This window comes from Dreissena polymorpha, chromosome 11 (genome assembly GCF_020536995.1).
Source record: "Dreissena polymorpha isolate Duluth1 chromosome 11, UMN_Dpol_1.0, whole genome shotgun sequence".
NCBI classification, from domain to species: Eukaryota; Metazoa; Mollusca; class Bivalvia; order Myida; family Dreissenidae; genus Dreissena; species Dreissena polymorpha.
The window spans coordinates 9,317,935-9,328,167 of NC_068365.1; the positions used below are offsets into that span (position 1 = coordinate 9,317,935).

The following is a 10,233-nucleotide window of genomic DNA, read 5'->3' on the forward strand; positions in this document are numbered from 1 at the left end:
AATATTTGGATTAAGTTGGATTGTTTAGAAGATAATAATAAGATTTATGCCAAAGCAGAAGTTTGTCGAGGTATGCATGTGCTTAAAAAGTTTTTTTTTAAAGAAAAACAAATATTTGCAAACTGGTCTCTTTTTTTCGGTTCGGAATGCAATATGATTCTGGCAAGTTTTAACATTGATACATGTTTTTGCCCAGAATATCAACAGTGTGCAGCTAATTTATTCGAAAAGGGTTCTGTATTATTTTAGATTAAAATACATTGTTTTTTTGTGTAATTTGTACCAACATGTTCTGCTTTATCTACGTCGATAATTCACTTTTTGCTATTACATGTAATATTTCGGACTTTCGCTTAGGTGTAGTCCGTGTATTAAATAACATGGCATCTCTATTGAAGCCATAATTTACTTAAAAATGAACAATGCTATCACATATTGCAATATAAAACATCGTTCTAGACGTTTTCGGTAGATGCGGTGTTTAACTTGATCAAATAACACGTTTTAAATAGTTGAATAGCGTGCAACCATTTAATTGTGTTTTACCTATGCTTGCTGATTAAGTTGTCTCTCTAGAAAGTATTTTTTGAAAACCCTGTTACGAAAATGATTAAATTAAAGTTGATTACCATATCATATTTTATCTACATGTATCTGCATGTATAAGCGTAAACAGTGAAAAGTACTAAATGACATCCAACACAAACGTTCCTTGCGATTGAAAACACAGATCTGGCAAGATGAGATATATACTTTTAATGGAGTGAGTTGTTATCATGTGTCAATACAAAAACATCGTAAACACTATTTGCTTATTTGCAATCAAATCAAAAGTGAAGACATGTTCCTGATTGCAGTATTTGAATGTAAAATAAATGGTGATATTCGATGTGCATGGTATTAAAGACTTAACCGTTCGAAGAGGCATTAAAATGTTCAGTTAAACTGTATATTAGAGGTTTAAGTTTCATTTAACCCCCGTGGTAAGAAAACATTGGATTTTGTGGACACTGTTTAAAAAATAAACCCTTTCCTCCAAATAAATCTTCTTGATACACTAGCTTTATTTGTTTTTATTTCATATGGTGGTTATTACAGCATGTTCGATGAGTTTCATGGACAAATGTATCTCTTAATGTCATTATCTGGACTGGTCACTGTGAGGGCTGACTTTTACATACCTTGTACAGTAATCGAATTTCGAAATAAATCATTTAAGTTAGAATGAACAAACACACATTATCTCAATAAGTAATTACCCATTTAAAAATAATTTGTTGTACATTTGTATTTACAAAAATTATTTTGTCAAGTTTTCTTAATTAGTTGAACTATTCCTCTTTATCTTTTTTCATCGAAGTAAATGTATATTACCACAATAGCTGGATTTCTCAATGCATTCATCTTGCATGTTATTTACATTTTCTTTCACAGGAAACTAGGTCACAAATTGTAAATAATCAATTGAAAATAAAAAAGAGATAAATTTCATTTAATTACTGTGTTTGTTTAACCCTGCTTAATTAATTATTCGTTCATTTTTTGATACCTCTTTGTGTATGCCTTTAATATACGCAATATTGAGATGTATATCAAAATCGCAAAATGTCTTTTAGACATGCAACGCATTACACATTTCACGTCGTTTTATTCCAGATATAACAATCGTGTGAAGATTTCAACGCCGTCGTTGGATAAAAAAGTCAGACTAACGTGACTGTTTCATCAGATTAAAACAAAAAAAAAACACATGGGGCTTGAACGTAAATACTATTGCATTAAGGGAACCATCCCACTGGGTTGTATGTATATAGTGGTTCTTTCATTATCAGCAGCTGATTTTAAACCAGCCCTTTTACGACAAGCACTATATGGCGAAACACTGTTAATTGAATGCAATGCAACTGTGGACATAACTTTTAAATTCACCAGTTTATGGATGGATAGTACAATAAATATAGGCCATTGTGAAAACAATGTCCACATGTGTTACATAGAGAAAGGTGTAAGCAACGACATTTACCGAATAACACACACTGGTCATGGCGGACGTCTACGTGTTTTGCCTTATAATGAAACTTGCGGGACTTATACATGTTGTGAATCATTCAATCCCAGCCAATGCACTAGTACGGCAGCAAGATGTCCGCATATAGGCTTAACTACAGTCTCGCCAAGTTCAGGTATTGTAGTGATTACACTCGCACCACACATTGTGTCAATCGTGTAATTCGTATGACTATATTATACAGTAATAAAGTGTGTTTAATAAAAGGGTTTTATTTTATTATTGCACTTATAACGAAATAACAAAAACATGTGTTCGAGTAAGTTGTTTTAACAAATAATACGTGGCATGGTTGTACGAACAACAAATTATTATTATATACAAACACCAATTAAAGCTATTCTACTACTACCACCACCACTACAACAACACAACAACAACAACAACAACATCATCAACAACAACAGCAACAAGAACAACAGCAGAAGCAACAACCGTAACTACTACTACTACTACTACTACTACTACTACTACTACTACTACTACTACTACTACTACTACTACTACTACTACTACTACTACTACTACTACTACTACTACTACTACCACTACTACTACTACTGCTACTACTGCTGCTGCTACAGCTATTGCTGCCGCTACTGCTACAGCACAAACTACAATAAATATAACGAGTATTAATGTGACAGTTACACATATAATAATGTCAATAGCACAACAAATACTACATTTACTAAGTTTGAATTAAACAATCAAATAAACAATCCCACAATTTTTTCAGAATAGGCTCAATTAGCACTTATGTCCACATACATATTTACTTGGTTGAAGTATAGATATATTAATTCCATAACAAATATCGTCATTTAACGGTTTTAATACTTAAGTTCTGTAGAAGTACCTATCATCCATTTTGGGCGTTTTGTCACTAAATCAAAATTTGATATTTTGTAATTGTTATAATGCTATTAATGCTTATCATATTGAAGCAATTTTATCTATTAGATAAAGGTTAGTTCGGATGAGAATGATAAAGTAAGCATTATATTAAATATTATATCAGTTTTGGTATCGGCGTTGTGCTAATTATTTATAATGTATTTGTGCTGTGCGCTATATCAAGTTACTGAGAAGACTCCCTTTCCTACGGTGGCATAGAGGTGACATTCACTTCTCTTTTTTTTTTAAATTGCTCTCATCCTTTTTCTATCTCGTGGCCACGAGTTAGCTTTGTCGTGGCAACGAGATAGAAAAAAGAGGAGTTCAAAACTAAATAAAAGCGGCGTACAATTAAAAAAAAGAGCGATGCAGTAAATAATGGCAGAGTGCATTAAACAAAAGAGGAGTGCATTTTTGCTATTTCGAGATCCCGAGTTAGTCAGCCAATAAAATTTTGCGTTACATGTGTAAATATTCTGTACGCATATATATAGCTGGTCAAAGCAGGCAAGGCACTGATATAACATAACATACTACTATTACTACTACTATTACTGCTACTACTACTGCTGCTGTTGTTGTTGTTGCTGCTGTTACTACTACTACTACTACTACTACTACTACTACTACTACTACTACTACTACTACTACTACTACTACTACTACTACTACTACTACTACTACTACTACAACAACTACTACTACTACTGCTACTACTACTTCTACTACTACTACTACTTCTACTACTACTACTACTACTACTACTACTACTACTACTACTACTACTACTACTACTACTACTATTACTACTACTACTACTACTACTACTACTCCTACTACTACTACTACTACTACTACTACTACTACTACTACTACTATTACACCTACTACTACTGCGTCTACTTATACTACTACTACTACTACTACTGCTACTACTTTTACTACTACTACTACAACTACTACAACTACTACGACTACCACTTCGACGACGACGACGGACGACCAACGGACGACCGACGACCGACCAATGAAGGACGACCGACGGACGACCGACGGACGACGGACGACTGATGTACGACCAACGGAAGACCGATGTTTGGACGAGGGACGACCGCCGGACGACGCAGGATGGACGACCGACGGACCACGACCGGAGGTAGGACGATGGACGACCGATGGACGACCGGCAAACGACCGACTTACGACCGGACGACGACCAGTGGAGGACGACGACTACTACTACTGCTACTACTACTACTACTACTACTACTACTACTACTACTACTACTACTACTACTACTACTACTACTACTACTACTTCTACTACTACTACTACTTCTACTACTACTCCTCCTACTACTACTACTACTACCACTACTACTACTACTACTACTTCTACTACTACTACTACTACTAATACTACTAGCAACAGCAGCAGTAGCAGTAGTAATAGTAGGAGGAGGAGAAGGAGGAGGAGCAGTAACAGCAGTAGCGATAGTAGTAATAGTAGTAGTAGTAGTGGTAGTAGTAGTAGTAGTAGTAGTAGTAGTAGTAGTAGTAGTAGTAGTAGTAGTAGTAGTAGAAGTAGTAGTAGTAGTAGTAGTAGTAGAAGTAGTAACAGCAGCAACAACAACAACAACAGCAGTAGTAGTAGTAGTAGTAGTAGTAATAGTAGTACTAATAGTAGTATGTTATGATATATCAGAGCCTTGCCTGCTTTGACCAGCTATATATATGCGTACAGAATATTCACACATGTTACGCAAGATTTGATTGGCTGACTTACTCGAGATCCCGAGCGAATATTCTCTCCTCTTTTGTTTAATGCACTCTGCACACGCCGCTTTTATTTAGTTTTGCACTCCTCTTTTTTCTATCTCGTGGCCACGACATAGCTAACTCGTGGCCACGAGATAGAAAAAAGAGGACAGCAATTTAAAAAAAGAGAAGTGAATGTCACCTCTATGACACCGTACTTTCCCGGTTTTGATGTAAAACATTTTGAAACGTAAATTAATCTATGCTTATACCACTGTAATGTTATGTTTCGTGTACACGTACTTTAAGCGCAGAGTATTCCTGTCTGCATAATTGCAATGTCACTACTTGGCCAGTATTTTGTTAGCCATTTGATTCGGCCATTTTAAGCCATTATGGGCTATGAATACAAGCGGGTGTATGTATGTTGATATTACAGTAGGGTTTTCAAGGTAAATGCCGTTTATTTGCCTCGTTAAAAACTTCTGGAATAGGTAGTATGCCATGCTGAGGGTAACACACTACAATTACATGAGCACATATGTGTGTCGTTCATATTCGCAAGGTTAAGTGCAAAATGCAAATATTTCTTTTTTTAATGTATTTTCTTCTTTTCTTTTTGATACAAACAAGGAGGGCATACACCCATTATATAAACAAATATATGTGACATGGACTATTATTAACAGTTTATAATCAAGATAAACACGTGGCCAATGTTAAGCGTTTTGTAGGTTTTCATTTGACTGATTATGATTCAGTTTTCAACTCTTATTTTAAAACGTAATGCCGTGTATCGTTTTTAAATATATATTTCCTGTCTCGATATATTTATAAGAAAATATATCTATTATATTTTTGTCATCATTTTCAAAAACAATAATGAAATGTAAGAAAGGTACATGTGTGTATTTACCGTTACACATATTTCTAGGAATGATATAAAATGGTTTTGACGCTTGGAAGAATTTATGTATATCATTTGGCGCTGGAGGGGTTAAAAACGATTAATCAAATATTGTTTTAGAGCCGTATAACTTGATTTTGCAGAGAGTGTACTTATCGAAAGCACAACGCAAGAAGAAGTCATCTACGATAGCTATCAATTGAGTGCACGACATGCTTTTCCAATGATAGCTTTTCCAACGCTTGTAGCAGTCGTGATAATATTGGACCGGAAAATGAAAAGTAATTTAATTAATTATCTTTAATTATAAAATATGAGCATGACCAAAATTTAATTTCTTACAAATGTATATTGTTACATATTAATGTATTTTTTGACATGCGCGTTACATACTACAAATATTTAGGCTTGATACACCATTGTAGACTTATGTTATATGTCAAAACAGTTTCCGTATATAGAATACATATATTATTTTCATTTGTATATATATTTTACCAAAACGTCGGTTGTATTTAAAACCACATAAAAAGAGGCACTGAGCCAATAATATACAATGCATAAAGCTGCGTCTGCATGAAATATTATTTTACTGTAAATAAATATATATATGTAAACCATGCAATACGGTATTCTAGCGGTACTGGAAGAATAATCATGCGCGTCTAAACACCATGTTTATATATCGGATAAATAATTCAATATACTTTCACATTTGACATAACTATATTTCATTAATACTTTTTACAATGAAAAACATTTAATTCTAACTGTAGTCACAACGAAAACAACACCACTGTCCGTCATCTATAATAACATAGAATATTTCCGCGGTAAATACGATAGGATTACTGAAATTAAATTAAACATAAATAAACATACATCAGACATATCATAAAAAGCTACAATCAATTTAGTGGTGTGAAACCCAAAGAAGTTTGCCAATAATGTCCGACTCAAACACCCTCAAACAAAATAAAAATTGAAGAATTTGAAAGGGGATTTTCATTTTAAAATAGATTTTGTATTATATTTCGGCTTTAAATTATGTTCACCATAATTTTTGTCACGAAGAATCGATTGATTAATGCAGCCAAAGATGTTTTCTTGCAGATTTTACAAGAAGGTTGCAAATATTTGTTTGTAAACAAATACCAAGTAAGCTAAATGCAATACCGCGAGAATATCCGACCCGCGAGAATACCGGGTTTGAGTATACTTCCTGTTTTAATTGCCATCTGACACGTACATTTGTTTTGTTTACAGAAAACCAATGCAGACAGCCTCGATGGTGTCGATTAAAAATCATCACGACCTCTTATAATATGAAAAAACAAACATATTATGGATATTATCCCGTGAGACCGGCTTAACTTTATAACGTTCAGTGCTTTAGCTATTTCGTCGCTATCAATAAGCGTGTTCAGTGTATGATTATCATTTTCGACGTTTAGATCAGGATCGAGTATATGATTGATTTTATTGTAAGAGGCATGTTTACAACATTTCTTTGAATAGTACATCCTTTCAGTAAAAATCGCTGGCTTGTTAAAAATTACGCATCAATGAATATTTCCAAAACTCATTTTGCTTGCCACGAATAGTCAAAATATGCTCGATCTGGTCGCATCAGACTTCATGTAACTCATATTGCACGACTATTTTTTTTCAAGATATTTTCGTTTTATATGTACGTGTAACTCTGTGGGAATAAGGCCTCGGATTATGATCAAGAATGCTTCTCTGTTTTTTTACATACTTATTTAAATATCAACGCTTCTCTTAAAATAGTAACAATGAATGCGATAGCAATTTAACGTAATATTTTAACACAATAAACAATGAAAAAACATCATACATTAATGTAAATTTTAAGTAACTTGTAATTTACAGTTTGTCGAAAATAAATTAATTTTAGAAGTAATACATAAATCAATATATAAATATCAAATTCGGTGTATCTCTTCATTACTGCATTGTACTCGCAAATATGAAAAAATCAATACCAAACATACATTAAACATACATATTCATTTTCTGAGCTCTACAAAAGTCGAACAAGTTTACATATTTGACTTGAGATTCCTGTGAACATAAGAGCTAGGTCTAGTAATTAAAGTTCTATCATTTTTGTGTTATCTCCCAAAATGTGTCTGTCTATAAATGTATGTCACTGCGAAACAAAAGTAGTTGTTACTTTAAACCGTTCGAGTTGATCTTTTTTTAGACCCGATTTTAAGACTAGACTTTAAAGCGGGTATATACGATTTTTATATGTGCTAAATTGTAAAATATTGATACAAATATGTTATAATAACACACAATTTGCAAGAAAAATGATACATTTAAGACGAATTTCATAAAATACAGCAAATACAAATTAGCGCCCCGAGCCGATTGTGACGAAGATAATTCGTAATTATTTTCCTACAATAACCGATGCATTCGTCTTTTTTGTAAGTGTTCATGTGTCGTATGAATCGATATCGCTGCAGGAATTTCAAATGAACCGTTAAACTTAATTTAGATTCACATCGTACATGCATGATATACATGCTGGCGAATTCGGCTGTACAGCCTTTTTCGATTTGAGAATTAAATATCTGGCTTATTTAGCATTTTTCGACACATGTTCTTCTTAACTTTTATTTTAGTTTATATTGAAATATATGTATAATCAGTTTTTACACATTTTATATTTATTACTAAATATTTGACAAGATCGTATATACCCGCTTTAATAGCGATATGACAATTTTATTTAAATCATTGCTGTGATGCTTATGTTTTATGCCAAGTGTAGACTATTTCGTTAGATACATGTACATGATGATTTTTGACAATAGTTGAGATGATATCATTTTCTAGATGACCAGACCATATCCATTTACAACAAAACTCTACTATAATGGCATTATCGTGTTAGTATACCGTTCTATATGTTTGATAGATGGACCTTATTTTCTTGTTATTTATTGATCTTTTTAATAGTTTATTACTTACGACATAACTGCGCTAACATTACTTGTGAAATTTACTTATTGCTCGTCGCGTTCTGGCATTAATGTTTTCATTTTCTGTCTTCATAGGTACATATAAATAAAACCGTTATACATGCGCATTTGGGTTATGATAAATTATGAAGTAAGTGTAAAGTTCGGCTAGCCCTTAAACCGATTTAAACCCCGAATGCTTTGTATTTATCGTTTCAAAGCGTCGATCCAAGATTTGATAACTTATGTCAATATTTGATATTCTGTTCTTAAAAAATAGATAAAAACTTAAATGTTTATCCTGATATGGTTTATGGAGCTTTACGTGCTATATTCAATGCCTCCATGGTATTTATTGCAAAGGTCGCATAAGTGTGATTTTTTAAGATTACATCTGTAAGCGGTAAGACGCAAAATATTTTTGTATTTTAAACATCGCAGTGTTGTTAAGGTGATTTGTTTGTGCACAAGTATATCGAGTATAGTCCAACCGAACCCATTATTTTGCTAAAACATTTGCCGCTTATTTTCAAAAGTTGTTTGTAAAACTTTTATTAAGGCATGCATATTTAAAATATCTGCTTATTTTCTTTATATGACTAATGACAAAAACCGTTCATCCACAATTTCCAAGACATATTTCGGTGTTTTATTTATTAAAATATTGTATTTGAATAAATAACTGTCAGTTGCATTAGTGTTTTTACAATCTGAGAAGTTGTAAAAAATTTTAATACGGAAATCAAATAGCCGATCAATATTGTTGATACATTTATCTAACAAATCTGTTCAAATTTTGTTATAAATCTTTATCTAACAGTTAATCAATACTATGCGTGTGCTTAAATTTTTATGGCACATTTTACATGCATCCCATAAGTTGATAATATTTTCTTAAACAAAGTACGTTTTCCACATTTAAGTGTTTAATATACTATGTCTGTAAATTTTATTCAAATAGCAATTAACCACAATATGTCAGTAATATGTTATCGTAAACGCATTTTATAATACAATTAAAATATATTACAATTAGTTTTACCAAACAGCCCTTTACAGTGTTTAGAAACATTAATATTCCAGTAAACTACAAACCTCCATTACAATAATTTATCATTATTTTGTTACGTTCAAAGGGCTAAGTTCACGAAGGGTTGAAATATTCCCTATAAAAGAATTAAATTAATTCACTTTTATCTTAAAGGACAATCTATTAAATATAGGGAAAAAAGCAGTTTTACAATTAATATCGCTTTATTATGGTTGCTATGGCAACATGTTAAATACACGTGAATATGTGTTATGGTGATATGAAAATCAAATGTATATATATACCTGTTATGTCTGTTACGTCCTTCAAGAAATACAATATCTGCATACTTGAAAACTTGTTTTTGTGAAATTTTCAGAAGAGAGTAGATGTATTATTGTTTTTTATAAATTGATATTTAAAAAGTATCTACCTCCTTTTAATATTCCATTTTGGATGGTTTTAAAAGTGTCATTTACATTTAAGCAGTAAATACTAGTATTTTAAGCATCATTCTTTTTAAATTTGCAAAACACACAGTATTTATTTCATTGCTAAATATACATTCATTGCTAAATAT

General features: G+C 32.3%; 1 long non-coding RNA gene across 1 annotated transcript in view; it reads left to right on the forward strand.

The window, feature by feature from the left end:
- Nucleotides 1–10,010, forward strand: part of LOC127850886 (uncharacterized) — a 10,047-nt gene extending 37 nt beyond the window's left edge. The window contains exons 1-4 of the long non-coding RNA XR_008035549.1: nucleotides 1–70; nucleotides 1,657–2,183; nucleotides 5,774–5,911; nucleotides 6,897–10,010. The exon at nucleotides 1–70 is cut by the window's left edge and continues 37 nt beyond it. This is a non-coding gene — a long non-coding RNA (uncharacterized LOC127850886). The remainder of the gene's footprint in view (nucleotides 71–1,656; nucleotides 2,184–5,773; nucleotides 5,912–6,896) is intronic.
- The last annotated feature ends 223 nt before the right edge of the window (nucleotides 10,011–10,233 follow it).